Source organism: Chionomys nivalis, chromosome 9, assembly GCF_950005125.1.
Source record: "Chionomys nivalis chromosome 9, mChiNiv1.1, whole genome shotgun sequence".
Classification (NCBI taxonomy): Eukaryota; Metazoa; Chordata; class Mammalia; order Rodentia; family Cricetidae; genus Chionomys; species Chionomys nivalis.
The window spans coordinates 19,074,966-19,085,529 of record NC_080094.1 but is presented as its reverse complement, the minus strand read 5'-3'; positions in this window follow the sequence as shown (position 1 = coordinate 19,085,529).

Below are 10,564 nucleotides of genomic sequence, written 5' to 3'. Positions count from 1 at the left end.
TTTTGAGATAGGGTTTCATTGTGCCTGGGCCAGCCTTGAACCCCTGAGTTTCCTGTCTCTTCCTCTCAAATGCTAGGATTACAGGTGTGCACTACCAAACTTGACTCAAAGTTCTTGCAGCTATTATTCATATCAAGACCCAAATTCTAGTGTCTGGCCAGTGAGAGATAGCACAAGTTGATTCTCAAGCTTTATTTATTTATTTACTAATTAATTGATTAATTTTTGTAGTAGGACCACACTTGTTTTTAAATTTAGCATATGTTCACTGTACAAACTTATAGTCTTGTGTAGGAAGTACTGTATATGTGTTGCTTTTATTGGTTAATAAATAAAGAAGCTGCTTGGGCCTGTGGCAGGGTGGAATAGAGCTAGATGGGAAAACTAAACTGAATGCTGGGGGAAAGTAGACAGAGGCAGAAAGATGCCAGGTAGCTGCTGCCAGCCAGAACCTTACCAGTAAACCACAAGCCTTGTGGTAAAATATAAAATAATGGAAATGGGTTAATTTAAGATATAAGAACTAGCTAGCAAGCCCGGTGGTGGTGGCGCATGCCTTTAATCCCAGCACTTGGGAGGCAGAGGCAGGTGAATCTCTGTGAGTTCGAGACCAGCCTGGTCTACAAGAGCTAGTTCCAGGACAGGCTCCAAAGCCACAGAGAAACCCAGTCTTGGAAAAAAAAAAGAACTAGCTAGCAATATGCCTCAGGGATTGGCCAAGAAGTGTTTTAATTAATATAGTTTCTGTGGATTATTTCGGGTCTGGGAGGCCAGAAAACAAACAAGCAACCTCCACCTACAATAGTTTTCTTTGTGACCTTAAAAAGTCCATGCATACCATGTACTTTTAGGAAAATCAGTCCTTAATAACCTCTCTTTTTATCCCTTTATACTATTTCCTTGTCTGTCATCAAATTATTCACCTTCCACTTCCATGTTTTAAAATCCAGATTCTGCTTAGGAAGAGAAAAAAACATGTAGTATTTCTCTTTTGGAGTCTGACTTATTTTGTTTAACATGATCACTTCCAGTTCCACTCAGTTTTCCTGTAAATGACATAATTCTGTTTTTCTTCATGGCTGAATAAAAGTTCCTGGATTTTCTTTATCCATTCATCTGCCCATGGCCACTGCTACAGTCTCTGCTAACAGTATTCATCAGCTACTGAAGAGGTGCACTAAGGCCAAAGACTTGATTTTGACCCTGGGTGGCTAGAGTTGGAGCCCTGGCTCTCTGTGTTCTGGGCAGAGTCACATGGAGCTACACTGGGCAGACCCTTATCTACATTGGGCAGATCCTTATCCCAGCCAAGGCCATGCATCTGTGCTGCCAGAATCACAGACTTGGAGCCAACCTAAGTGGGGGACTCTGAGAGAAGCCACTCTTCTTACTACACAGAGAGGCCCAAACTCACCTCAAGATCTCTTCTGCCTGAGGAGCTTGCCCCAACATGTTAAGAACGGGCACAGGATATTTGATCTTTTGGGAAAGCACAGCTGCCCAAGCTCAGCTTCGTCCCATAGCTAGGCTGCATCTGGGTCCTCTCCTGAAGTATTAATCATTCCATCCATATTTCTTTTCACCTCAGACTCCAAACTTCGATTTCCTCTGGTATTTATAGCAGCCCCCGTGGGTTCTCAAAGTCCAGCGGGCCTGCTTCAGGGTGAAGATGTTTTCATAGCGCCGGGCTAGATTTGTGATCCACCAATGGGCAGTTGGTTCAGAGGAAATGAAACCAAAGAGAAAGTCAACCTCATTTTCTTGGTATTTCTTTTTCCTTTCAGGAAAAGGGAGCTCATCAAACAACTTCAATTTAAAGTCTTTTATCCCTTTGCCATCCAAACCTGATCATTGAATACGTCTCAGGCACAAACTATGAGCCAGACCACGTACCAGGGTATAACAAAACCAGATGTGGTCCCCATCTTCTAGGAGAGACGAAGAGAGAGAGAGAGAGAGAGAGAGAGAGAGAGAGAGAGAGAGAGAGAGATAGAGAGAGAGATATTTTTATAGAAACTGGTGAAATTATATCTAGTGTTTTGAGACCAAGCTTATGTTAGTATAGGGGACTTGACATAGTGAGCAAAGGCATCCAAAAATAAGTGGTCTGGAGAAGTTAGTGAAATTAGTTACAGAGCAGTGGGAAGGGAGGTTAAGGCACGGAGCACATATACAAAGGTCCAGCAATGGGAAGTCAGCATGAACACTGTGTTGTGAGATGAAGGGAGCAGAGGAGCCAGAGGAGACTGCCTGTGCAGGGCACTGCAGGTAATGAGGTGGGAGTAGAAGTCAGTGACCACAAAAGCAGGGCCTTAGACGCCACTCAGATGTGTGTTGATGAACACTCTATTGGCATGCAGACCCGAGAACCTCTAACTAGCATGGGCCCTTCCAAGATCCTGGTACATGAATAGTACAACACTCTTTAAGCTTCTATGTTGCGCAAGGAAACTTTTGGAATGCTCTGAAATCTCACACTTCAGATATGAAATAAGCCTGGTAAAAGACATCTTAAGTCCATCAACAGCCCTGAGATGTACGGCATATCTAAAAAAGGGATGGAACAATTTTTTACAAGAAACAATTTTTACTGAACTGCACCAGAGTGAAAATAGTCTCTTCACACCCTTTGCAAAATGATGCCACGAGCTCATTATCATATGAAGAGGACAAAAGTATGGCACCAATGAGCGGTGGGTGGCAAAAATGATTTGAGAGTTGCATTAGTGTGCAATTGATAAAAAGGCTGTATTATAGTCTCAACCCAACTGCCCCTGTCAGTCACTGACCACTAGGAGTCCACTATCCTGTTCGTGTGAATACAATTTGGAAGCAGAGATCCTGTCTCTCTACCTCTTGATGGAAGGGGTCAGGCCCTCAGAGATGGTCTCATCCCTTGGATCTCAGCACTGGGGATCAGTCACATGGAGGAGGGGTGTGGCGGGCAGAGGGCGGGATTCTGTCTTCTCACCACTCGTTCTCCTGTAGGATCTTCATAGCCTAAAGTAAACTAGACAAAAGCCTGGGCGAGATCTGCACAAAGCCAGTGATTGACAGACAGCAGCAGGCAGTCTGAAAGACAGACAATCACCTCACTACAAGCTAAATGGAAACACCCCTGAACCGAGGCAAGAAATGAGAAGCAGGGGACACCTGTAAGGTTGTCAGTAGGGGCCCACAGATTCTTCTTTTGAACTGGAACATTTAAAACAACTAATGCACATACATTATTAGATATATTATTAGAAAACTGTATGCATTGGTGACTATGGGCAATAGTCCCATTCTTAAATTATTCCTTTAGAAATTAGACCCAACTATGATGATAGATTCTATGCTTTCTCAGGTTATATATAATTCTCTATTTATATGCAAAGAATTAAACAACATCGAGTTCTCCCCTTTGCTCTGCAAAGGCCTCAATGTTTTGGCATGATATCCAAATTCATATTCTCATGCTTGTCTGGCAGACACTTTACCAAATGAACCTGGCCCCCAGACCCTGGGCTCAATATCTTAAGCTTATTCTACAACATAGTGGTTCCTTCTTTTTGATGTCACTAGAAGACCTCATAAGGATATTGTCCCCACCCACGCCACACACATACATGTGTACTCCCGTGCATGTGAAGACCACCCCCCACTATAATAATTGACTATCATTCTAGAACTTTTAGATCCTCTAGCATTTTGTGTCTGGACCTTTTCCCTAACACCTTGAACAGGGCAGGTACCTGGTTCTTGCAAACTTGGGCACTTTTTCTTAGACTGTATTGGATTATTAACTTATTATTGCTTGTAAAGTCCTCGGGAAATACCAGGAGATTGTTCGATGTTAAGGATGGCTATTAGTGAAGTCTTGATTTGAGAGCAGGGCCAGGGAGTCCAGAAATGAGCAATACCAGTTGTAGAGGGGGGCAGGCAGCTGAGGGACGTGCTGCGGTGTGTGATCACACTCTGCATGGTTTGCAAGCGGGCTTCAGTTCACTGCTTGCTGCGTCTGCCCTTCCAGGGAGTTTACACTGTTTTAGAGAAAAGGACTCATTACAAACTGACTGACCCTTCTGAGCATCCCCCACCACCCCTGTGTCTCATCTTTCGGTGTCTGTTTACCTTCCTGATTCCAACTACTTTCCTCACAGTGAATATTGTCTCCTCCTCCTTAGGGGAGATAGAAGAGCCCCCCAAATTGCTTTACTGTCACCCCAAATGCTTCTATCACTTCCAGTCTCTCCCCCTTGACCTCACTTCTCAGAGGATGTGTGGCCCTTGTTTAGAGGGAGATATCCTCTGCCCCCATCTCCCTTTTCCCCCACCTCTCCCCGACAAGATTTCATTCTGCCACACTGCTAAAGCAGTAATACTTATGTTGAATAAATAGGATTGACTACCCATGTTAATCTCATTCGTTTTGGAGTTTTAGAGTGTACTAGAATTTTACAGTCAATCATGGCTTCCCTGTATTCATGTCTATAATTCTCTTCTAGAGGGTTCACTGTCAGTTTCCAGGGTACTGGGTTCTCTTGTGGTAAATCAATGTGGACAAAAGTTTCTGATGTCAAGATTGTCTTCTGAGAGTTGGAGATATTGAGCAAATAAAGGTGTTTAGACATGCCCCATGCAGACAGGCCATGTCCCTCCTGTTTTGTCTCCATCCTGACAATATCTGATGCCACCTTCTCTTGTGTGAATGGCTCTCGTTGTCTTTTCCTAATTGCTCTCTGTATCTTTGCTTTCGCCCTGCAAGAACCCATTCTCCTGCTACTCCCAATAGGAAACATTTTCTTCAATACTTGAGTCTGTTATCACATTTATTATTATCAGTGTTTTTTACATAGCTTCCAGATCTTTTGAATTAAATCTAAGGTCACGGTGGCCTCGCCGGAGAAGACCTGGATTCTCTCTCTTGCTTTGCCTTTCTCCCTTCTTTGTATTACTTGGAAGTTCCTAAGATTCCATTAGCCCCAGTAGTGAGGCAGCTGCTTTCCTGCCTCAGAGACCTTTCTGGTCTGTGGCTTCTACCCAGAACATTCTCCCTTCACTTAACACTTCACTTGGACAATGCTGCCTCATGCTTTTGCCACCATGTCCTCTGATAAATACTCTCCATTCACACTCCCTAGTAAAGACTGTCCATCTTTCTCCTTCTGTTCTGCTTGATATGCTTGTTATTCCGTCTCCTTCTGATCCTCTGACCCTAGGGGCTAACTCACTTCCTCTCTCCGTTCCTCTGGATTCAGCTCTAGACTGTCATCCCATACAAAGGGACCCACGGCACAGGGGGGCACTTAAATTTTTACTAAAAAAGGAAAAAGGATAAACGAATGAAGGTCAGTTATCTGTGCTGGGACACAAGCTCAATGCCAGCCTTCGCAAGGATGATGCATTGGAGATGGACTGGGGCTTTGGGAGTGGAAAGGGAAGAAGGCAAAGGGGCTGGGGAAGTGAGCAGAGCCAAGCACAAGCCCAGCAGGGATGGCTTGGTGCAGCCTCATCTCAGGCAATGACTTCAAAGCTCTTCAAAGGAAGCCAGTCAAGATGTGTCAATCCCTAGAGGTGTCAGTGGCCTGAGGAAGGCCACTGCCAGGGTCTGGTGCTCAGGCACCTTCTGCAGCAGGTCTGGTAATTAACTCTAGCTGTGCAGTGTGTTCACACAGATGTAAATCACCAGGCAGATACTTTGGGGCTTATCTACTAATGAAAACTCCTTGGCATTTCTGTAAGCATATTATGGTCAATTACAATTAATTCAGTTTGCATCGACTGACTTTTTCCTTATGCAAAGATCGTGCAAATGTAGTTTGTGAGCTGAGGGCTGCGCCTGCAAAATCCATAATGGTTAGCTTTCAGGGGTGGCGGGAGAAGAATGAAACCCTGGGCTGTTTGAAATTTAAATCAGAGTGAGGCTGGTCAATAGAAGCAGACTTCCTGCTCTTGGATTAGTTGGGCTGGGAGTGGGAGGACACTGGGGGCATTTTCCTCCTGTTCAAGGTTATGGGGTCATGGACTATCCCCTTTCCTTATCACTGTCTTCCTTGGGACCCCACCTCTGCCTTCCTGGCTACAGTCTCTCAAGGACCCAAGGGACTGACTTCCTGTCTGAGTACTCGTAGCTTTGGTGACTCATGAGGACACGCTGTAGCTTGAAGGGAGATGAGGGCTTTTTCTTTTCCTAGCCCTCTCCAACGTCAAGTACAAAGTTGGAAAAATAGTCACTGTTAAATACATATTTCAGTTTCAGTGTCTGGACTGGCTGGCCTTGGTTTAAGATTAATTATGGGCCAAGACTGCGCTGGGTACTTTGTGGGTGTTTGCAAAGTGTGAGCTGTGAGTACCACACTAGTCTTTGAGAGGGATTCTTCTCCATCACTTTTATCAGCGGGCATCTGACATGCACAGAGATCTGTCTGCATCAGTGAGACAAAATTTAGCTTGAATCTCGGTTTTACATGGCCCCTCATGTGGTCACTCGTGTGACTGAATAATGGGAAAACTGACTCTTTTTCTTTATTAGCTTTGTCACCAAAGTCAGCAAAGCCTGAAGAAGATGGCTCTGTTGTCTGTGTCCTTGTTCCTTTCCTGTGTGTTGGTGAGACCCTGGGGCTCCTTAGAGGGGCAGGGAAGTTGGGTCTCTGGGTTTGGAGAGTGGGTTTGGGGGGCGGGAGAAGAAGACAAAGAGTCTCTGAGTGGATGGAGTGTGGGGGCTGTTTTGAAGGAGTTTTTTTATATCCTCTGAGAGGCTATACCCATTCCTATCCAGAAAGCCGTGTGACTACTGAGGTGCTCCTGGGTTGTGGTGGGGTACAGACAGCTCTGTACATGTGCTACAAACATGCCTGACCCTCTTAAGGGCATGCCAGGCCAGTTTACAATCGTGGCCCGTATTAATGACCCTTCTATAGCTGTGATACAATACTATGACCAAAAACAACTCAAGGGTGAGGGGAGAGTTTATTTCAGTTTATAGCTCAGAAGGATAGCGTCCATTGTGGTGGAGACGGCAGAGCAGTAGGAGCATGAAGCAGAGAGAAAGGGAGAGGGAGGGAGGAAGGAGGGAGGGAGAGAGAGAGAGAGAGAGAGAGAGAGAGAGAGAGAGAGAGAGAGGCAAAGTTGTAAACCCTCAAACCTCACCCCTAGGGTCATACCTCCCCCAGCAAGGCTGCACTACCAAAGGTTCCATAACTTCCCCAAACAGCATCACCAACTGGGGACCAAGTGGTCAAATACATGGGCCTATGAGGGGCATTTCTCATTCAAAACAACATTTGACCTTTCATTTCTTTGTTTAAATATTTTCTTTGCCCGACACTTAGCCTAATTATGAGATAGGTGGGAGGGGCAAAGGAACGATGTTTCTTGGTAGCAGCCCTACACCCTACACCCATGGAGTTGAATGCATAGAGTCCCCAGCTCCCTCTCAGCCCCCGATGGGGAAACTGTGAGAACTCTGCTCTACCATGACTCCCAGGGGTTCCCGGCAAGACTGTGTCCCAGCTGCCCACAGTGCTAACCTCCCTAAGAGCACGCATTTATCCTTTGCTCTCTTCCTGTCTCATTTCACTCCCTCCTGAGGGCCTTTCTGAGAAAATGGTTTATGTAAAACTGCACGGGAATTCTGTCTCAGGGTCGCCTTGTCCAGACCTAAACCAGGACACTTCTTAACCTGAAGAACAAGCCTGTTATTAAAAAACATCTAAGCTGGGTGGTGGTGGTGCACACCTTTAATCCCAGCACTCGGGAGGCAGAGGCAAGCGGATCTCTTTGAGTTTGAGGCCAATCTCAAACTAAGCTAGTTCCAGGACAGGTTCCAAAGCTACAGAGAAACCTTGTCTCATAAAAGCAAAACAAAACAAAAAAGGGCCATGACTTGAAGTGAAAATAAATATATTGTTATTATACAAAATAACAAACAAAGCTGTCTGGATCCGGCTGAAGTTTCACATGTCTGTACCAGAAATGACCATGGTTTTTCTTGTGGTATTTCTCCTTAGTGTTTCTTATACATGTAAGCCAATGCGCGCGCGTGTGCGCGCACACACACACACACACTGTGCTCTATCTATTGACCCATGATGCACTTTTTTTAAAAGTAGGATAGGCTATTTCATATTTTTCTCAATGTACTATGATCCTCCCTCTGGTTTGAAACATTACGTAACATTCCATGGTATGAATTCAGCTTATCAACTCCCTAACTGATGAATACTTTGGTTATTTCCAGTCTATGATGGTTTCAAATTTGGGGCTTTTCTGGGATCTTCTCCCAGAGGATCTATTCTCTCACACTAAGGGCTTCCTCTTTCAAGGGCATCCTGAAATAGCCAGAAGTTGGCCATCAAATGAAGATATAATGAAGACCAGATAGAGTTCTGGGGAATTCCAGACAATGTATCATGGCTTCTTCAAGTCCCTAGAGATCTAGAACCAGACCCTGAAGAGGTGGCTTGGGATGGAATGCTGGAGAGAGGAGGGGGATGGAACAGGGTGTGGGGGCTGAGGAAGAGGAGTCTTCTCACTCCTGGCTCTTGAGATTCCATTTGCTAATTTATCATAAGACCACAGCAATAAATGATCCCTTCTGTTCCATCCAGATGTTGCTTTCTTGGGTTCTGGCTTTGCCTTCACAGCTCTCACCACATCAAGAAGAGTGTTAGCAATAAAGAAATCTCCCACTTTAGTCCAGCTAAAATTCTCTTGGTTGAATTTTCCTGTACCATCTCAGCCAGAGAGAGGTCTGGGAAACATGAATCATTAGGTTGGACCATGTGAAAGTAACGTATCTGGAGATAGAATCTAATCAAATACCTACACGCTCATGTGGTCCCACTAAGGAAAGTTTAGAAGCAATTTGGATTTACCTTTGAAGTGACTGGGTTGGTGTGGTCCTTTTAATTCCAGAATAGAAATAAGAATACCAATTTGTATGAGCTAGGGTTTCAATCCGGGCTTATGGTTAGAGGTGTGGATAAGAAGAGAGTTGACATATGTGTGACAGAGATTCCGATGCTTGCCATCCATCTTTCCTGAGAGCCATCAGTAACCTATGGAAACTGGCCAGATACACCCAGCGGCAAGAATAGGGCTTCTCAACACATTACTGTGAACAACCACTACCTGCTGACCAGAGCCAGTAGTATTGATGGTAAGTAGAGCCGTCTGTTTGGGGCAGTGGTTCTCAACCTGTGGGTTGTGTCCCCTTTGGGGGTCAAATGACCCTTTCGCAGGGGTCGCACATCAGATATCCTGCGTATCAGACATTTACACTATGATTCATAACAGTATCAAAATATAGTTATGAAATATCAATGAAAATAATTTTGTAATTAGGGCCACCAGAACATGAGGATCTGTATTAAAGGGTCGCAGCATTAGGAAGGTTGAGAACCACTGGTTTTGGGGATTTGCATAGTTACAGTCAAGTTCATGTTTGGTTCACAGTTCTCAGGACTTTTGAACCAATGTTAGTTTTAGACTAAGTTTAGAATCCAAGAAAACGCTTAACTTTTGCTCAGAGTCAAGGTAAGTTTAAAGTGAAGGGTGGTTTGCCACTGGTTGGAACTGGATTGGGGTTGGTTTGTTAATTCATAGAGTTAGGCCAGATTCAGAGCTGAGGTTCAGATCTGCGCTGTTTGGCCTAGAGGTCATTAAGTTGAATGATTTAGAAGAATTGAATCTTTAGCCCTTGCAGCTGCTGTCCCACCTGGTGTCTGATGTAGGCGTGGTGTGCAGATATTCACTATGGAGTACATGCAAGCAGATAAGTAACTTTGGTGAATTTAGCAACTGAGAAATTCGTTTTCAGCATCGGGAAAGAACTATGTCAATGGTATCACAAGTTGTTTCTTTGTTTTTTAGATGAAATTTATGTGATGTGTTCAGCTAGTGCTGGGCAGCTGGTACTCAGTCAGTATGGAGTCATTTACCTTGTGCATACTGCCGTCCTGTTCTTCAGTAGAACTGATGCCAATGGTAGCAATAATTTATTAAATATTCGCTCTGAGAGAAGCATAGCTTTAAGGCTTTGATATGTAGTAATTTAATTTTATTCAGAGTGATCTGGTGCAATATTATTATTATATATGCGATATGTAATATGTATATTATTATACAGTAATATGTGACATATAATATTATATATCATTATTATAACTAATGTTATAGTTATTTTGGAGATGAGGGGACAGACATAGACATGAAGATGCTTGCTTAGCTAGTGGTGTGGTTTAGGATCTCTCAGGAGGTTTCATGCATACTGAGAGTAGGTGTCGTGACCATCACAAGACTGAACTGGGGCTAGAGCATCTACCCTTTTATGACGGCTTGTTGGCAGTCTTAGGTTTTTGTTGGCTTTTTGCTGAGGCCTCTACTCCTCTTTACAGGGATGTCTTTTTTGGAAACTGGTTTGTCTTAAAGCAGATGATCTAAGATTGAGAGATAGTGTCTCAATAATAAAAGCTGGTATCTTTTTATAATTTGGTCTTAGAAGTGAGATACAATTATGTCTGTCATATTTTATTCCACACATAGATGATATATACACATATATAAATACATGTCAATAGAA